The sequence below is a fragment of the Tamandua tetradactyla genome, chromosome X (assembly GCF_023851605.1).
Source record: "Tamandua tetradactyla isolate mTamTet1 chromosome X, mTamTet1.pri, whole genome shotgun sequence".
Lineage (NCBI taxonomy): Eukaryota > Metazoa > Chordata > Mammalia > Pilosa > Myrmecophagidae > Tamandua > Tamandua tetradactyla.
Genome location: NC_135353.1, coordinates 51,489,467 through 51,510,279, shown reverse-complemented (window position 1 = coordinate 51,510,279; position 20,813 = coordinate 51,489,467). Strand labels below are relative to the sequence as shown.

Below are 20,813 nucleotides of genomic sequence, written 5' to 3'. Positions count from 1 at the left end.
AATTAGCAATAAAGGTGTGTTTATTGGTTTGTGCAATTAACAGAGGCTGTTTGTCTTTTCTGCACAGTATACATCCTTTTCAAAATTGTCAGACAATGGATGCAAAATCTGTTCTCTTTTCCTTAGGCTAGAGCTCCATGACCTTGAATTGTCATCATAGGAAAATAAATTAATAAGAGAATGAGAGCTTATTCTTTTATTTGGAAAACAAAAAAAGAATATCTAGGCATGTAAGTAAAATTTGGACAGCCTTACATTCTTGCTTCCTTCTAAGGACTTCCATAAAGCTTGTCCTCCCACCCCAATCCATCTTCCATACTACGTCCTACAATCTTTATAAAGGGATAATTTGATCATGGACTTCTCCTGATGTAAACCCTTCAATGAGATCTCAAATGGGGGCAAAGTTCCCTCATATGCTCTATAAGTCATTTCATAATCAAGCCTTTACCTACACTCTAGCTTCTTCTCATTCCACTATCCCCCATCCTCTCACAGCTGACACTCTGACAAAAGATAAGTTGGCTAAGACAGGGAAACAGGTAAATTGATACAATTATGGAGAAAGTGCACATTGCCAAAATCAGGTTGAAGGCAATGTGGTAACTTCTGGCAAGATAAAATTCTTTTACAGAATGATGTGTAAGTGATAGCTGCCTGGGACAACTGATAACTGGCTGTGGGACATACAATGCAATACTCAGGATGTGAGGAAACTGTTTCCTAGGGAACAGGGTGCATTCCTATTGGTGTATATGGGATAATTCCCACAGCTGCATGTATGCTCAAACAAGACAACTGTGCAGAAAAGAACATGCTTTGAGCTTTCCCTTGAGATATTTTCTGAAGTCATTTGATGGATAAACTCTGAAGGAAAGCACTCACACATGTCACTCTGCAAAGACTGGAAATGGTGTTTTCTTTTTTCCTTACTTTGTTTCTCTCATTTCCTGGGATTCAAGAAAAGCTGTGTCATAACTCTAGCTGGATATAAACTTAAGGAACAGATGCCTTAGACTCTAAATTCCAGCAACAACACATTTGTTCTCGTTTGCTAGCTGCTGGAATGCAACACATCAGAGACGGATTGGCTTTTAATAAAAGGGGATTTATTTCATTAGTTCTTCAGAGGAAAGGCAGCTAACTTTCCTCTGAGGTTCTTTCTTATATGGGAAGGCTCAGGGTAATCTCTATGGCCTTCTCTCCAGGCCTCTGGGTTCCAACAACTTTCCCCAGGGTGATTCCTTCCTGCATCGCCAAAGGCCTGGGTTGAGCTGCGAGTGCTGAGATGAGGTATGCTGAGCTGCTTGGGCTGTGCTACATTGAGCTCTCTCATTTAAGCACCAGTCAATTAAGTCAAATGTCATTCATTGCAGCAGGCAGGCCGCCTAGCCAACTGAAGATGTAATTAGCAACAGATGAGGTTCACGTACCATTGGCTCAGGTCTGCAGCAACAAAACTAGGTGCCTTCACCTGGCCAAGTTGACAACTGAATCTAACTACCACAACATTTAAATATCAAAATGCCCAGGTTTCAACAAAATATTATAAAGCATAAAAAGAAGAGGAAGAAATGGTCCAGGCAATGGAGATTAAACATTAGAAACCATCAATTAGGAAGCCCACACTTGGTACATACCAGACAAAGACTTAAAAGATGGACTTGCCGCTCAACTGGGCCAGAACAGCCTCTTCAAGAAATGGTGCTGGGAGAGCTCGATATCCATATCCAAAAATAAATAAATAAAAAGAAAGACCCTATCTCACACTTTATACAAAAATTATCTCAAAATGGATCAAAGACCCAAACATTGGAGCTAAGACCACAAAGCTATTAGAAGAAAATGCAAGGGAATATCTTAACTTGTGTGGTAGGAGGGGGTTACCTAGACCTTACGCCCAAAGCACAACCAATGAAAGAGTAAATAGAAAAAAATGGGTTATTCTCAAAACTGAATTCTTTTTTGCACCAAAGAATTTTGTCAATAAAATAAAAAAGTAGCACAAGCAATGAAAGAATAAATTGAAAATATGTGTTATTCTAAAAACTGAATTCTTTTGTGCATCAAAGAATTTTGTTAATAAAGTGAAAAGGTAGACTACTCAATGGGAGAAAATATACAGAAACCACATATTTGAAAAGGGTTAAGCATCTAGAATATGTAAAGAAATCCTACAACTCAAAAACAAGAAGACAAACAATGCAATTTAAAACTGGGCAGAAGACAATGCTGGAAACCCAGGTCCAATTCCCAGTGCGTGCCACTCAAAAAAAAAAAAAAAAGAAAAGAAAAATGAGCAGAAGACATACATAGACACTTTTCCAAAGAGGAAATGCAAATAGATAAAAGGCATATGAAAAGATGCTGAACTTCACTAGCTATTAGGTAAATGTTAATCAAAACCACAATGAGATACCATTTCACACCGATTAGAATGGCCATTACCAAAAAAACAGAAACTGCAAGTGCTGTAGAGGATGTGGAGAAATAAGTACACTCATTCACTGTTGGTGGGAATGTAGAATGGTTCAGCCACTTTGGAAGGTAATTTAGAAGTTCCTCAGAAAATATAATTGCCATATGATCTGGTAATCTCACTACTAGGTATATATTAAAAACAACTGAAAGCAGGGGCACAAACAGACATTTTCACACTGATGTTTATAGTAGCATTATTCATGATTGCTAATAGATGGAACCAGCCCAAATACCCATCAACTGATTAGTGCATAAACAAACTGTGATGCATGCAACAGTGTGGATGAACCTTTAGGACATTACATTGAGTGAAACAAGCCAGAAAAAAATGACAAGTACTACATAGTCTCACTGCTATGAACTAACTATAATGAACCCTCTCTAGAAGTTAAACTTGAAACTATACCTTACCAGGATATATAAAGAAAGTAGAGATTAGGCAATTGATGCTTAAGTACAGAATGCTCAACAAGGTTGATTGTAAAGGTTCAGAAATGGATAACACATTGTTGTCTGATGGTAGTACAATACTGTAAATTTAAGTAGCAAAGCTGAATGTGAGTATGGTTGAAAGAGGAAGGCTATGGTCATGTATGCCATGAGAAGGAAAGGTGGAGGAAAAAATGGGACAGTGTAACTTAGCAAAACCTAGTGAGGACAGTGATGGTGGTTAACTGCACAAAACAAGAAAGTTCCTAGGTGAACTAGAACAAACCTTGTATATCAATATTACAAGGTATAAATAATAGTGTATTTTGTGAGAAAAATGCAGTTAATTCAAACTAAGGTATATAGTTAACAGTAATATTTTAACATTCTTTCGTTAATTGTAAGAAAGGGCCTATACCAAAGCCAAATGTTAATAATAGGGAGATATAAGGGGTATGAAATTATTTCCAAAATAAAGAATTTCTCATATTTACTGTGGTGGTGAAGGTATAACTACGTGATATACCAAGGGTCATTGATTGTTCATGCAGTTTGGATTGTATGGTGTGTGAATAAGCTGTTTAAAAATAGACATATATGCTCAAGGAGCTAAAAGAATACATGGACAAAGAACTAAGGAATCATCATGACGATGGAAACAAAGAATATTGATAGAAAGATGTGGAAATTATGAAAAAGAGCAAAATAAAGCTGAAGACCACAGCAACAGAAATTAAAAAAAAAAATTCTTGGAGTTCAACAGCTAATTCGAGCTGACAGAAGGCAGAATCAGATATCTTGATGACAAGGTAATCAAAATGATCCAGTGTGAGTAGCAGAAAGAATTAAGAAACACACACATAGCTTGAGGAACATGTGGGACACCACCAAGCATAGCACTGTAAACACTCTGGAGTCCCAGAAGGAAAGTAAAGAAAGGGAAAGAGAGAATTTGTAAAGAAATAACAGCTCAAATTATTCCAAATTTAACAAAAGACAGGAATATACATATCCAAAACACTCAAGGAACACATAAGGGAATAAATCCACATATATTCATACCATGCCATATTATAATCAAACTGTCAAAAGCCAAAGATGAAAATAATTCTGAAAGTCCCAAAAGAGAATCAATGTATCAAATGCAAGGGAGCCTCAATGAAATTAATTTCTGTCTTCTCATTGGAACCTATGCATAAAAAACCAAGTGGAATGACATATTTTAAGCACTGTGAACCAAAAATTGCAACTCAAAAATTCTATAACCCTAAAATCTCTTTCAAAAATGAGAGAGAAGTTCTGGGAAGATGGCAGAATAGGATAGATCAAGTTAAACTATTCACCAAGGGACAGCTAGAGGAGGGATGGGAGGGCGACTGAGATGGTGATTCCAAGGTGTAAATGACCTGGGAGAATCTTCTGCACCACATAGGGCAGCCCTGGTTGCAAAAGCTGAGGAACTGAGAAAACAGGGAAATGGAGACCATTCAGCTGGTGCAAACAGCCTAATGCAGAAAGCTGGAGCCCTCAGGAGTGCATGGACAGGGAGATGGGGACTAGGAAGTAAGCCAAACCATCTTCCTTTAATGTGCTACCCTCAAAACTCAGCCCTGTGACCCACAACTCACCCCCACACCACCCACCTGAACCCCATCACCCACCCACTCTCATGCTCCAAGATCCCCCACCCTACCACTCCTTGCACATATCCACTCCACAATCCACAGCTCAATGCACTGCTCCTGCACAAACATAGTTTCACTCCACCACTCCTGAGCCCCAACTCCCAGTCCTGCCTCTAGCAGGCTTTCACCAGCACATGAGGGTTGTGGGCATTTACCTCCATAACCAGGCTACATCTGCCCCTAGCCCACACAAGCCCATAGACCCACCCTGACACCCCCCAGCTCCGCACACAGGTACATCAGTTTGTGACACTCCCAGATCTGTGCATTCTCACAGCCCCCAGTAAAACCCCCCAGTGCTGGGAAAACACTGACATACACAACCTAGCCACATCTGCCCCCACACCATGCAGGCATAATGCCTACCCACTGCCTTAACTCTGCACATGTGCACAAAAGTCCCCACACCCTGAACCAGCACATGCCAGGGTGCTAATCCCCAGATATGTGTACCTGCACCGTCACACCCTCCCTTGCCACTGGGTGCCAATAATCATAAGCATCAGCATAGCACCCCCAACCTGCACCTAAACTTGCACTGCAATGCAACACTGCACTGTGGTGCCTCTGCATCCTGATCCACATCTATTCTGAAAATACGAGGCTTTATACTACTGAAGGATATCAAATTCCAAAGTAAACAAATCAAGATATTTAAATGCTGTGAAAGCAACTGAAGATCACTAAGCATATTACAATGCAGACACTTATAGCCCAACTAGTAAAAGATATTCATATAACTCTACTAAATAAAACAAATGGGATGGCTAATGACATAAAAGAGAGCAAGAAGACACTAGAAGAGCATAAAGAGGAATTTTAAAGAATAAATAGAAAAATAGCAGATATCACCAAGGTTAAAGATGTTGTAGACCAAATTAAAAACATACTAAAGACACACAACAGTTGAGCCAGAGGACAGGACAACTGATTTTAAACACTCAAAACAGCAAATGGCAAAAAAAAACATGGAAAAATTTGAATTGGCTCTCAGGGAAATGATGGACCAAAAAACACACAAAAATATAAGAATCATGGGTGTCCCAGAAGGAAAGAAGAAGAGTAAATGGCCAGGAAGAGTAGTTGAGGATATAATGGGGAAATCTTCCCAACCCTTATAAAGGATATAAATATACAAGTCAAAGAGTCCTAAAGAACTCCAAGCAGAATAAATCCATATACTCTTTCCCCAAGACACATGCTAATCAGTCTGTCAAATGTTGAAGAGGAGCAGAAAATCCTGAAAGCATCAAGAGAAAAATATTCTACTATATGCAAGGGAAACCATGTAAAACTGAGATCAGACTACTCAACTGGTGCCATGAAGTGAGAAGGCAGGAGTATGATATATTTAAGATCCTGAAAGAGAAAGACTTCCAGGCAAGAATTCTGCACCCAGGCAAGTTGTCCTTTAAAACTGAGGGAGAGAGAAGAAAAAAAGAAAAAAAAAAACTTTTGGAGAGATTAAAATTTTTACAGATAAACAAATCCTGAAAAAAACTGTCAACAAGAGACTGGTCCTATAAGAAATACTAAACAGAGGCCTGCTAGCTGAAAAAAAAAAAGACAAGAGAGGGAGGTCTGGAGAAGGTCACAGAGTTGAAGCGTATCAGTAAGGTTAACTTAAAGGATAAAAAGAGAAAGAGAGAAAAAAATACATAAGTCTGATGAATAAATTGCAAACGATAAAATACTGGAGTCAAGAAATGCCTTTTCAGTAATAACTTTGAATGTTAATAGACTAAACTTATCAATTAAAAGACAGATTGGCAGAATGGATTAAGAAATAGAATCCAGCTATACACATCTTACAAGAGACTCATCTTAGAAGGATACAAACAGATTGAAAGTGAAAGGTTGGAAAATGAGTTCTATCCAAGTTGTAACCAAAAGGAAGCAGGAGTAACTTTACTAATATCGGACAAAATAGACTTTAAATGTAAAGACATCATAAGAGACAAAGAAAGACACTAAATATTAATAAAAAGGACAATTTACTGAGAAGAAAAAACAATCATGCATATTTATGCTCCTAATCAAGGAGCTTCGAAGTACATGAGGCAGCCATTTGCAAAATTGAAGCGAGCAATAGATGTTTCAACAATAATAATAGGAGACTTCAATGCATCACTCTCCTCTATAGACAGAACAACCAGAGAGAAGATCAACAAGGAAATAATAAGTTAAACAACTTGATAAATGAATTAGACCTAACAGACATATATAGGTCATTACACCCCCAAACACCAGGATATATATTCCTCTCTAGTGCTCATGGAACATTCTCCAGGATAAATCATATGCTGAGACACAAAACAGGTCTTTACAGATTTAAGAACATTGAAATTACACAAAGCACTTTCTCTGATCACAATGTATTGAAGTTGGATCTCAATAATCACCAAAGAATGAGAACATTCGCAAATATATGGGAATTAAATAACACACTGTTAAGCAACCAGTGGGTCAAAGATGAATTTGGCAGGGAAATCAGTAGCTATCAGTAGACAAATGAAAATGAGAATACAACATATCAGAATTTAAGGGATGAAGAAGAGGCTGTGCTGAGAGGGAAATTTATTGTCCAAAATGACTATACTAAACAAAAAACAAGAAAGGGCAAAAATCGAGGACCTAAGTGCTCACCTGGGGGAACTTGAGAAAGAACAGCAAACTAACCTCAATGCAAATGGAGAAGAGGACTAACAAGATTAAAGCAGAGATAAATGAGTGAGAGAACAAAAGAAAAATAGAAAGAATCAATAAAACCAAAAGTTGGTTCTTTGAGAAAATCAATAAAATTGATGGGCCACTAGCAAGACAGAAAAAAAGAGAGTATGTGAATAAACAAAATCAGAAATGAAAAAGTTGCCTTACCACAGACCTTGAAGGAATAAAGAAAATCATAAGAGGATACTATGAAGGCCTATGCCAACAAACTAGATAGCTTAGATGAAATGGACAAATTCCTGGAAACAAACAATTTACTCTGACTCAGGTAGAAACAGAAGATTTCAACAAGCCAATCACAAGTAAAGAGATTCAATCATTCATAAAAATCTTCCTACAAAGAAAAGCCCAAGATTAGATGGCTTCACAGGAGAATTTTATCAAACATTCCAAAAAGAAATAACACTAATCTTGCTCAAACTTTTCCAAAAAATTGAGGAAAAAAAGAACACTACCAAACATATTTTATGAAGCTAACATAATTTTAATACCAAATCTGGGTAATGATGCTCATAAGAAAGGAAAACTACCAGCCAATCTCCATACTGAATATAGTTGTAAAGATTCTCAACAAAATACTATCAAATTGAATCCAACAATACATTAAAAGAATTATACATCACGACCAATTGAGGTTTATGCTAGGAATGCAAGGATGGTTCAATACAAGAAACTCAATTAATGTAGTATATCACATTTACAAATCAAAAGGGGAAAATTCCATGATCATCTTGATAGACGCTGAAAAAGCATTCAACAAAATTCAACATCTTTTTCTGATAAATCACTTCAAAAGGTAGGAATCAAAGGTAACTTCCTCAATATGATAAAGGGCACATATGAAAAACTGACAGCATTGTACTCAATGGAAAGAGACTGAAAACTTACCTCCTAAGATCAGGAATGAGACAATGATGCCCACTATCACCACTATTATTCAACATTGTGCCTGAAATAGTAGCTAAAGGAGTCAGGAAGGACAAAGAAATGAAAGGTATCCAAATTGGAAAGGAAGAAGTAAAACTTTCATTATTTTCAGATGACATTATATTATACTTGGAAAATCCTGAGAAATCTACAATAAATTTACTTGAGTTAATAAAAAAATTCAGCAAGTTGGCAGGATATAAATTAAAGTACAAAAATCAGTAACATTTCTGCAGACAAGCAATGACATAACTGAAGAGTCAGTTAAGGAAAAAATTCCATTCAAAATACAAACTAAATGATTCAAGTACTTAGGAATATACTTAACTAGGGATGTAACGGAATTGTACACAGAAAATGACATAATGCTAAAAGAAATTTTAAAAGATCTAAATTAATAGAAAGACATTTCCTGCTCATGAACAGGAAGGTTAAAGACAGCTAAGATGTCAAGTCTACCCAAATTAATCTACAGATTCAATGCAATACCAATCAAAATTTGAAAGACCTATTTTGAAGACTTGGAAAAGCTAGTTACCAAATTCATCTGGTAAGTAAAGAGACCCCAAATAGCTAAAAGAATCTATGCCAGTTTGAAAGGATTTATGTACCCTATAAAAGCCATATTTTAATCCTAATCAATCCTGAGGGAGCAACATTTTTTTTTATAATACCTATTCAGTACTTTAGGTTGGAAACTTGATTAAGTTTGATTAGGTTATCTCCACGGAGATGTGACTCAATCAATTTTTGTATTAAACTTGATCAGATGGAGACGTGTTTCCATCTATTCTACATGGGTCTTAATTAGTTTACTGGAATCCTATAAAAGAAGACGTGTTTTGGAGAAATCTTCAGAATGCTGCCAAACCATGAAGCAGAGACCACCAGGCAGCAACTTTTGAAGATGAGAAGAAAAAGTCCTCCTGGGGAGCTTCATGAAACAAGAAGCCAGAAGAGAAAGCTAGCAGATTTTGCCAGGTGCCCTTCCAGCTGAGAGAGAAATTCTGAACATCATCGGACATCTTGAACCAAGGTACATTTACCTGGATGACTCAGATTGGACATTTCTATATACTTCTTTTCTTTTGGACAATTTCACAGCCTTAGATCTGTAAAATAGCAACTTGTAAAATTCCCCCTTTTAAAAGCCATTCTCTTTCTCATATATCACATTCCAGGAGCTTGTAAACTAGAACAGAACTTGGTACTGGAGAATGGGTTGCTGCTGCCATTTACAAATATCAAGCATGCTGGGCTTTTTAAATGGATAATGGGAAGATTTTGGAGGAGTTATGAGGAGCTTGATAGAGAAGGCCAAGAATGATTTGAAAAGACTCTTGGTAGAAATGTGGAATCTAAAGATACTTCTGACAAAGTCTTAGACAGAAATGAGGCATGTTATTGTAAACTGGAAGGAAGGCAATATTTGTTTTAAAATAGCAGACAACCTGGCAAAATTGATTAGTGGCTTTGTCTGGAAGACAGATTTTAAGCACCATGAACTTGGATATGTAGTAGAAGAGATTTCCAAATTAAATGTGGAAAGTGCAGCCTGGTTTCTCCTCACAACTTATGATGAAATGCAACAGGAAAGAGAAAAGCTGAGAACTGAACTCCTGGTTACAAAGAAACTGGAAATTGGTGTTCTGGAAAATTCTGGACTTCCAGAAAGGAAGACCCCAGAGAATAGTGTTCATGTGAGGATTTAGCCAAATGTGGAACCAGTCAGCCATTTCAGAGAAAGCCAGGATTGGACATGGAGTTTTCCAGGAAGGATTTCTTGAAACTCCTTATGTCTGATGGATATGATCCAAGGTTACTGCATAGTAAGCCAATGAGAGTGTTGTGGGATCTGTATAAAGTGAACCACTGCCAGTAGGGACTGAGAGGGACAAAGAAGGGATACGCTGGAGGAAAAATAACTTCAGAGGCAAAACCATGGAGGCTGGGGTCTGAAGTCAAGTAGCTTCCAGCCAGGAGAGCAGACCAACCCAAACTCCTTAGAGGATGAGTTTTCCTCAAAGACAGAGGATAGGTCTTCCACCTCATTGCAGTGGAAAAGCCATGCCACCTCAGGATTTGGAGAAGATGGAGCACATTCCTTGGGGTTTGTGCAGAGCCTGGTTGCCACCACATGGTGGTGTTGAGCCTGTGCTCTGGAGATGGCAGAGAGCCAGGGTAGAGTCCCTATATTTGGAGAGAGTGGATCCAAAAAAAAGGTGGTCTCCCCAATATCCCCCAAGGTTGCATTCAGAGAGAGGCAGGCTGCTGCATAGGCACTTGGAAAGGGAGGGACAACCACTTTCTAAAGTCCCGAAGATAAATGACTCACAGACTTTGAAATCTAATGGACTTATGGACTTTGCCCTGCCGGTTTTGGACTGCTTGGGTCTCATGACCCTTGTGTTCCTTCCAATTCCTTCCTATAGAAATGGGTATATGTATCCTATGACTTTTCCTCCTTTGCATGTTGGCAGCAAATAACTTGTTCTGAGTTTTACACATCCAGAGCCAGTGGAGAAAATTTTGCCTTAGAACAGACCATGCCTGTAACTAACTTTAATGAAACTTTGTACTGGTTAAACCTTGTACTGTATTTGTAATGTTACTGAAATGATTTAAGTTCTCTGGTATTGTTACGGAATGAACGTATTTTGTACATGGGGAAAACATGTCCTTTCTAGAGTCCAGAGGGTGGAATGTGCCAGTTTGAAAGGATTTATATGTACACGAGAAAAGTCATGTTTTAATCCTAATTAATCTTGCGGGAGCAATGGTTTCTTCTCATCCTTATTTAGTATTTTAGGTTGGAAACTTGATTAAGCTATCTTCACGGAGATGTGACTCAATCAATTGTGGTTATTAAACTTGATTAGCTGGAGACATGTTTCCCTCCATTCTACATGGGTCTTAATCAGTTTACTGGAATCCAATAAAAGAAGTATTTTGGAAAAAGCCTCAAAACTCTGTAGAACCATGAAGGAGAGCCCACCAGCCAGTGACTTTTGGAGATGAAGAAGGAAAATGCCTCCTGGGGAGCTTCATGAAACAAGAAGCCAGAAGAGAAAGCTAGCAGTCTTCCCCATGTGCCCTTCCAGCCCAGAGAGAAATGCTGAACATCATTGGGTTTCTTGAACCAAGATATCTTCCCTGGATGCCCTAGATTGGACATTTCTATACACTTGTTTTAATTTGGACAATTTCACAGCCTTTGAACTGTAAACTAGCAACTTATTAAATTCCCCTTTTTAAAAGATGTTCCATTTCTGGTATATCACATTCCTAGCAAACTAAAACAGCATTGTAAAAAGGAAGAATGAAGTCACAGTGGTCAAAACAGCATGGTACTGGCATAAAGATAGAAGAATTGAACAATGGAATCAAATTATGAGTACAGAAACATACCACCAAATCCATGGTCAATTGATTTTTGATAAGGCCCTTAAACAGAATAAACTGGAACAAGATAGTCTTTTCAATAAATGGGCATGGGAGAACTGGATATCAATAGCCAAAAGAATGAAATATGATTGTTACCTTACACTCTATAAAAAATTAACTCAAAGTGGATCAAACACTTAATATAAGTACTCAAGCAATAAAGCTTCTAGATGAAAATGTTGGGAAACATCTTCAAGACCTAGTAATAGGAGGTAGCTTCCTAAACTTTATACCCAAAGCACAAGAAACAAAAAAGTAGACAAATGGGAACTCCTCAAAACTAAATGTTTCTGCACCTCAAAAGTCTTCACTCAAAAAAGGTGAAGAAGCAGCCATTTTAATGGGGAAAATGTTTGGAAATCACACATCGGACAAAGTTTTGATATATTTGTATACATGAAGAAATACAATACAACATCAAAAGAACAAACAACCCAATTATAAAATGGGCTAAAGGTATGAATAGGCATTTTTGTGAAGAGCAAATACAGACAGTTCAAAAGCACATGGAGATGCTCATTTTTATTAGCTATAAGGGAAATGTAGATCAAGTCTACAATGAGATACCACTTCACACCTATAAGAATGGCTGCTATTAAAAAACAGGAAGCTATATATTTTGGAGACGATGTGGAGAATTTGGGATACTTATGCACTGCTGGTGGGAATTTATTATGGTACAGTCACTATGGAAGACAGTTTGGTGGTTCCTTCAGAAACTAAAGATCGAATTGCCCTATTGCCAGCAGTAGCACTACTTGGCATATACGCAGTAGAGCTGAAAGGTATGATACAGACAGACATTTGCACACCGATGTTCATAGCAGCATTATTTACAATCGCCAATAGATGGAAAGAATCCAAATGTCCATCAACAGATGAGTGGATTAATAAAATGTGGTATATACATATGATGGAATATTATGCAGCAGTAAGATGAAATGACATCCTGAAGTACATGACAAGATGTATGAGCTTTGAGGACACAAAAGAATAGATACTGTATGACTCCACTTTTGTGACCATGGTAAAGTTAAAATCAGAGGCTTATAATACAGAATATATGGGACTTAGAGTTACATAGAAGCTAAATATAGGTAAACAGTTAACTAGTGAGGTTGAACTCAAATGCGAGGGAATAGATAGAAGTATAGGCAGCTCTCTAGTGGGTCTGTAAATAATATTACCATATTGAAGGTGAACATGTTCAAAAGGGGTTTTATAGACACATGCATCCCACTGACTAGCACTAGAAATATAAACACATTCTTGCAAGAACTACTTCAAAGGTATGATTCATGTAAAAAGAGTGTTTAAGTCCAGGGTACAGGGAGAAAACTGTTATTGCATGCTATGTGCTATGTTTAACAGGAAAACATCAGCAGTACCACAGCATTAGCAGGGTAAATAGGGGGGCAAGGGACAAAAGTTAAGTGAAGGTATAGATTTCCTATTTGGTTAGGGTGTTTTTATTGGCTATCTTTCTCTTGGGAATAAGGAAATTATCTAAAATTGAGATTGTTGATGAACTGTGGACTCCAGGCTTTATACATGATACCTAATGAATGCAGGTGACTGAAGGATGCACAGACTGAGAAGTAGATTGGTGAATGATGGTGTATACATATGATTGAATATTGTGCTGCTACAAGAATGAATGAAGTCATGAGGAATGCAATGATGTGAATGAAACTGTAGGACATCTGGTGAGGCAAAATAAGCCAGAAACAAAAGAACACTTATTGTATGCTTTCTTTTAGAAAATGCCTATAAGAAAACAGGGGCCTAGATTGTAAGCTCTTATGGCAGACATATTGAGTCAGAGTGGCAATTACTATTTTTGGATTTTGAGAGGATGTTTTATATATCTATAACCTAGCATTTAGAGATAAGGTTGAAGCCGATCAAGTTAGGATTAAGGTAACTGAGAACACAAGGATATGGAAGACACTGTCTATGTTTTAGAACCGCATCTACTCTTTAAGACCAAAGGCAGGAAGGTTTATTTTGTCCGGAACCTAAACTTTCTGTAACACATAATCTAACTCAACCTGTCCGGATAGCTTATTTGAACAACTGAAACATAGGGAGACCAGAATATGAATGAGGACTTTTAGTCTTATATAGCTTAATATAATGCCTGTATAAAACCTACACTATATTAAGGAGCTAAGCAAAAATTATTGGTAAAGTCCCTTGAGGGATGGAAGGAAAAAAAACATGGGACTGTTAAACCTTAACATCAGGGAAACTCCGGAGACGGTGTCAAATATTAGGGACACCCAAATCAATAGGCCAAGTCCTTGATCTTGAGGTTTACTCTTGTGAAGCTTATGTAGGTATGCATAAATGTTACCTCTGGAGGAGCTCTTCTGTTGCTCAGATGTGGCCTCACTGTCTCTTAACCCAAGTCTATAAGTGAAATCATTGCCCTCCCTCCTAAGGGGACATGACATCCAGGGGTGAAATTCTTCCTGATGGTGTGGGAGATGATTTCCCCCAGGGATGATTCTGGCCCTGGCACCATGGGATCAACAATTCCATCCTGACCAAAAAAGGGGAAAAAGTGTAATTAATAAGATATCAGTGGCTGAGAGAATTAAAAAGCAGTTGAGAGTCTACTCTGGTGTCAGCCTTAATGCAAGCTTCAGTTAGACATTGCTACCTATCATAACTTGCCAAGCCCCAACCAAAACCATTCCAGCCAATCCTAAAGAACACCTAGGGCAATACATAAGTTTCTATGATGTTTCCATGCACTAGGGTAACTTTCCAGAAACCTGCAACCTCCAGATGGGTCCCTGAACCACATAAATCCTGAAACACAGAGGGAGCAGCCTCTCCAGAACATCCACTTGTTCCATCTCCCTACCCCGTATTACTGACTTCCCCTTCCAACATGAAAAATTTTGAATGCCCATAGCCCAAGTATCCCTAAAACATGAACTAGCAAGATCAAAGGTGATGGTGGAGTTATACAGAGAAAGTAAGGTTTAACAAGTGAATATGATTGCTAAGGATGCGGATGCATTATCTGTGCTGATGTATTAGTAACAGGCTGTGTTGACATGACTTGTGGAACTTGTGAAGTTGGTTGCATAGTACATAAATGGTATCCTAGGAGTGGCTGGGTAGATAGCACCAGGCATATTTTGGAATGGATGAGATCTGGCACTCTGAGGAATCCAGCAAGGACTTGATCTTCGTAGAGCAATTTGGGTAGGAGGATAGTATGCAGCAAGTTCAGAGTCTGTGGGATAGCCGTCATGAAGTAACCTGAAGGCAGTGCTGGTTGGTTGAGGTTAAGTACAGGATTGGATACAACTCTTACTCTTGCCATTTTCTGCATATACTGGTTAGTTAGGTGAGCGTGGTGCCCTGCTGAGCTAAAGCTATATACAATGGCTTGGTGGCCATAATTTTACCTTTCATTTCGATAATTGATTTAGTAGCTTTTTCTGGGGAGGAGAAACATATAAAACAAAACCTTTTGCTGTGACCACTCTCCATCACAACCTTTGCACTAAATGCAGTAATTTTTTTCCTGGAGATGTTCATTATCAATGCCATCATCATGATTTTTCACATATTGGTTAACATCCTGGTATTTGATGATTCTATCTTGCTTCATCTGTTCAAATTTGTTTAAGTTCTATTATTCCACTTTTTTCTGAACTCAAACAATGTAAATTTGTTTTCCATTCATCTCCTTTCCATTAATCTCACCCACAGCTTTCTGTGCATTTTCATGCCTTTGGAGTCTCACAATTCCAAAACCTTTAGATTTTTCATTACTTTTATATTTAAAGTAAGTCCAAATTTGCCAAAGAAATCCTTAAGGCATTCATCATCCATGCCTTCTCCAAAATTCTTGATGTACACATTGGTGAACTCTTTTGCCCTAGCTCCAAGTTTGGCTTTTCATTCTTTACGAGACTTAAATAGTTCAACAAATACACTACTATCATTTATAAGTATCCCATTCATTTTTTTTTTTCAACTGCTCTTTCAGCTGCTTCCTGTGTCTCAAAATGTAGAGATCCAAAACCCTTGGAACTGTTTTCATCACAAGCCACCCTATATGAAAGGATGATCCCAAAAGCAGAACATGTACCATACAGTGCTTTATTATCACCAGATTTGTCCTTTTTTTTGACATGGGCAGGCACCGGGAATGTCCAAATTTTTAAGGAATATGTTGGCCACTTCACTTTTGGGAAGTGTTGGATCACGCTGAGACCACATGATGCGTGCTCTCTATGACATAGAAAACTCATGATGTCCAAACCACGCTCTGCGGTCTGCAACTGCTGGAAGTTCACATACCTGTAGCCCAAGGAGCAGCAGGTGATCATGTCTGCAGACACGGATGGAAAGCATGGATCTGGCCGGGCTGTCCCGTATAGCATCACCTCGATCACGTCAGGGTGTAGGACTCCCAAGTAAAGCAAGGCCATGAGGTAGCTAGAGGTGCTGGGGTCCATCTCCACAGGGTTGCCCGCAGGGCCACAGACAGCGACATTTCAGTGAGAAGAGAGCGAGTCCTGGGGCCAAGAGCCAGAGACCTGGCGAGGGGAGCAGAGGGAAGCGCAAAGGGACAAAAATCATCCAAAATCGAAAACTCCGCAATAGCCACAGAATGGGATGGATCTGGTTCCTGGCTGCGGAACGTGGGATTGGTGGCAGCTGGAAAGATCACTCTCTTAGTTCCTTCCTGGGGCTGCTGTAGGCCTCTGCTGGGAGGGTCAGTCTTGGCTGCTTCACCGGGTTATTTTCATAAAAGAGGAAGGAAAAAATAATACTAACGTCTTCAGCGGAGGAAGGGGGGGATGCGGAATTTTTGTGCAAATTTATTTCGGGGAGAGGGGGGTAGTTAAAACTGTGTTTTGTTTGTTTGTTTGTTTATATAATAAATGTGTGTTCTGAGCTCGTAGCACACAGTCCACATTCTCAGCTTGAACTGAGCAGAAGTACTACTGTATTTTTGATGTGGAATTCCACTTTTTACTTCTTATAGGCTCTAAAAGACAAATGCATAAAATAAAAAGATGAATCAGTGGTTTTGGATTCATAATATATAAACACGTAATTTGTTAAAAGAACTACATGAAGGTAGGCAGATGGAAGATTATAAGAATGTAGTTTGTATATACATTGAAGTTAAGTTGCTATCAAAGCAAATGAAATTACTATAGATTTAGGATGTTAAATTTAAACCCCATTGAAATCATGAAGAAAGTATCAGAAAATATGTAAGTTCACAGAGACAGAAAGTAGAGTATATGTTGCCAGGGCCATGGGGCAGGGGTAATGGATAGATAATGCATAATGGATGTAAGGTTTCTTTTTGTTGAGATGAAAAAAAATGTTGGTAATGGAAGGTGTTTAGAATGCCACAACATTGTGAAAATGATTACTTCTATTGAATTGTATGCTTGGGGGTTGGTTGAGAAAGAAAGGTTCAATTACAAAAACATCCCCAAGCAACTAAACAGACAATAACGATTAAATAGATGATCCTGAAGAAGATCACATAAGGGAGGAAAAAAGATGCAAAAGGACATTATGGTGACCAAGGAAAAATTGTAAAATAGAGTGGATGCTTTATAACAATGTTAAATTTCTTGAAATTGATTATTGCACTTAAGGTAGTTAACACAAGTGAATATCCTTATTCTTAGGTAATGTACATGTAAATATTGTATGTTCAAGGAGCATAATGTATAAAACCTGCTCTAAAATATTTGATAATTGATAATAGATAAATCTATGGCGTGATAGAGAGAGATATAAGCAGATGGATAAATAGAATGATTTGGAAAATGTGACAAAATGTTAAAATTGATGGAATTGGGTATGGGGAAGTAGAAAAAGCTATGAGGAAGTTCTCTCTGTGGGTTTTGCATTATTTTTGTAAATGTTCTGTAATTTGAAAGTGTTTAAAAATAAAAAGGCTTTTATAAATCATAATTTACATAATCAAATGTTTTATGATAAAATGAAATACAAAACACTTTTAGAGCAGACACATTAAGTACAGAGTGGTGATTATTATTTCTGGATTTTGAGAGGCTGTTTTATACATATAAACTGATATTTAGAGATACAATCGAAGGCAGACAGGTTGGGGTTAAAGTAATTCAAAACATGGGGATAAGAAAGACAGTGTCTATATTTTAGAACCACTCATACTCTTTGAGACCAATGGAAGAAAGGTTTATTTGATCTGGAACTGAAATTTTCTGTAGTGTATAATCTAATTCAACCTATCTGTATAGTTCATTTGAACAACTGAAACACAGAGAGCACAGAATGAGAAAAAGGTCCTTTAATCCTGTATAGATTATTGTAATGCCTGGAAACATCCTACAGTATATTAAGCAGATAATCAAGAAATATTGGCAAAATCCCCTAAGGGAGGGGAGAAAGACTATGGAATTATTTAACCTTACCATCAGGGAATTTCCTGATACTGTGTCAAACGTTAGGGACACCCAAATCAATAGGCCGTGCACTCAATCATGAGGCTTTCTCTTGTGAAGCTTATGTAGGTAGCATAGAAGTTTTGACTACCTATAGGCATGCCTAAGAGTTACTTCTGGAGGACCTCTGTTGTTGCTCAGATGTGGCCTCAATCTCTCTAAGCCCAACTCTGCAAGTGAAATCACTGCCATCCTCCCGACATGGGACATGACATCCAGGGGTGAACGTCTACTTGGCAACGTGGGAGAGGGATTCCAGGGATGAATCCAGACCTCGCACCATGGGATCAGCAATTACATCCTTACCAAATGGCAGGGGGGGAAGTCAAATTAATAAGTATTAGTGGCAGAATGAGTTCAAATAGAGTCAAGAGGCTACTCTGGAGGTTGCTCTTATACAAGCTTCAGGTAGACCTTGCTACCTGTCATAACTTTTCAACCCCCAAACAGGACCATTCCAGCCAATCTTAGCAAACATCTAGGGCAATTTATAAGATTCCACAAGGGTCCCAGGCACTAGAGTAACTTGCCAGAAACCTACAACCTCCAGATGGTTCCCTGGTCCAGATAAGTCCTGAAATCTAGCCCAGTCTCTCCAGAACATCAAATAGTTCCATCTCCCTATGCCATATCAGTGACAGACCCTTCTAATATCAAGCATTTAGAATTGTCATAGCCCAAACAACCCCAATGAAAGGTATGGAAAGATCAAAGATGATGGTGGAATTATGCATAGAAGACAGGATTTAACCAATGAATATGAATGCTGAATCATTAAATTAATATCTCTTTTAGTCTCTAGTATTTTAGAGCAAATAGAAGTAAAAACCTAAAATTGTGAAATTGTAATCCATGTTAAAATCTGAAATATACTGTACAACTAATTGTGGTGCTGTGCTTTGAAATTTATAGCGTTTTTGTATATGTGTTATTGTTCACAAAAAAGAAGGAAAAAAGTCAATTGTGATGATAAAAAAGTATTTAAGCCTGCTAGCCTCCTATATTCTGGAGCAGCCAGAAGGAAAAATAGGAGAAGATCATATGGAGGCCCACGACAAACTCTGAGATCTATCCTGTTACCACTTTTTGAAGAGTGCGTTGACACCTATTGTTCTTTTTTTTATTTCTTTGCTTTGTATATATGTTATACTATACAATAAAAAAAGTTTTAGAAAATGAAATACACAAATAAAAGCCAAAGTGGGCAATGGAAGAGTAGGTGTAGAGGATTGTGTTAGTATGGTCTTCAGTCTTCTTTTTCCTTCTTCCCTTTCAGGAATAGTCCATAAAGTAAATTGTGCCTTCCATGTGCTGTTAAACCAGGGCTTTTTTCTGAATTATGCAATATGTCCTGATTTTGTAGGCATGAGATATGACATTAGATAGAGTGTGGCCTTAGGTATCAAGGTGAGTGGAGATTAAGAATATAATTAACTCTTGTTGAATGTGGCTATTGGGTAGTGTAATTACCACTGATTGTGTTCCTTTTCCAAAAACACCCTTCTGAATTTAGTTGTTTATACTACAAATGGAGTGAAAATTGGTAGAACCACCATGGAAAACCCTTTAGCATTACCTAGTAAAATAAAACTGTGCTTAACATATAACCCAGAGAACCCAGCAATTATACTTCTGTTCTATACTCTGAATAAACCAATAGAAATGTATAACAGGAAACATGGATAAGATTGTTCATGGAAGCTGTTTTTATAGCTAAAAATCCATAGAAGTAATATCATGTCCAAACAATGGAAAATGAATAAATTATGGTAGTCATACAATGAAATTCTGTACAGACAAGGAAATGAATGAACCAGAGGTAAAATGAGCCTCAAAAAAACAACTACAGGATTATTCTGTTTATATAACTCCAAAGACCTGAAAAAATCAACTACATACTTAAAGGATACCTATATATGGAGTAAAATTATGAATAAGCATAGGAATGATGAATACATAGTTTGGGATATGAGTTTCCTTTGGTGGGAAAGAGTGAAAACTAATGGCAGGAGTATATAGAAAACTTCAAAGAAATTGAAAGTGGCCTATTGTTTTGGATTGGTAGTGGTATATATATATATATATATGTTCATTTTAATTATTTAAAAATATATTCATATTCTTTTATGTGTATGCTATATTTTATAATACAAATAATAATTAAAAACTGTTCTGGACATAGTGCACAAAATCTTTTCTCAATAAATATTGGAGGCACAGTGGACCAAGTCATGGTCTTAATAGAGTCATGGCCTTGCAGTCTCCTTTTATCTTTGGGTCTTTGAACACCTTTTAAGCATTTTGTCAGAGTGTTGTGACATTGTATTGTGACTTTTTGGGTGTGTGTGTGTAGAAACAGCATCCTCATTAATAATTACTGTATCTAATGTTGGCTGAAATTTTACTTATAAATGTGCATTTTGTCTTTTGAAAAATTTCTTATTCCCTTAGTTGTTCAAATTGCAGACAAGTTTAAAAGCAATGCCACACAGGCTCTGGTACCTGAGTGTGAATGAAACCATCACTTGCCTCCATGGTAGGCTGAAGACACTGTGTATCTAGGTATCTCAGTATTCAGCAAAACAGGATGGAGTGGGGTCCAGAATGAGAAGTGTGAGGTTCCCACCAAGAAACC

The 20,813-nt window shown here is 37.7% G+C and overlaps 1 pseudogene; it reads right to left on the bottom strand.

Moving 5' to 3' along the window:
- Nucleotides 1-14,709: 14,709 nt before the first annotated feature.
- Nucleotides 14,710-16,180, bottom strand: LOC143671818 (polyadenylate-binding protein 1 pseudogene; annotated as a pseudogene).
- Nucleotides 16,181-20,813: the final 4,633 nt, after the last annotated feature.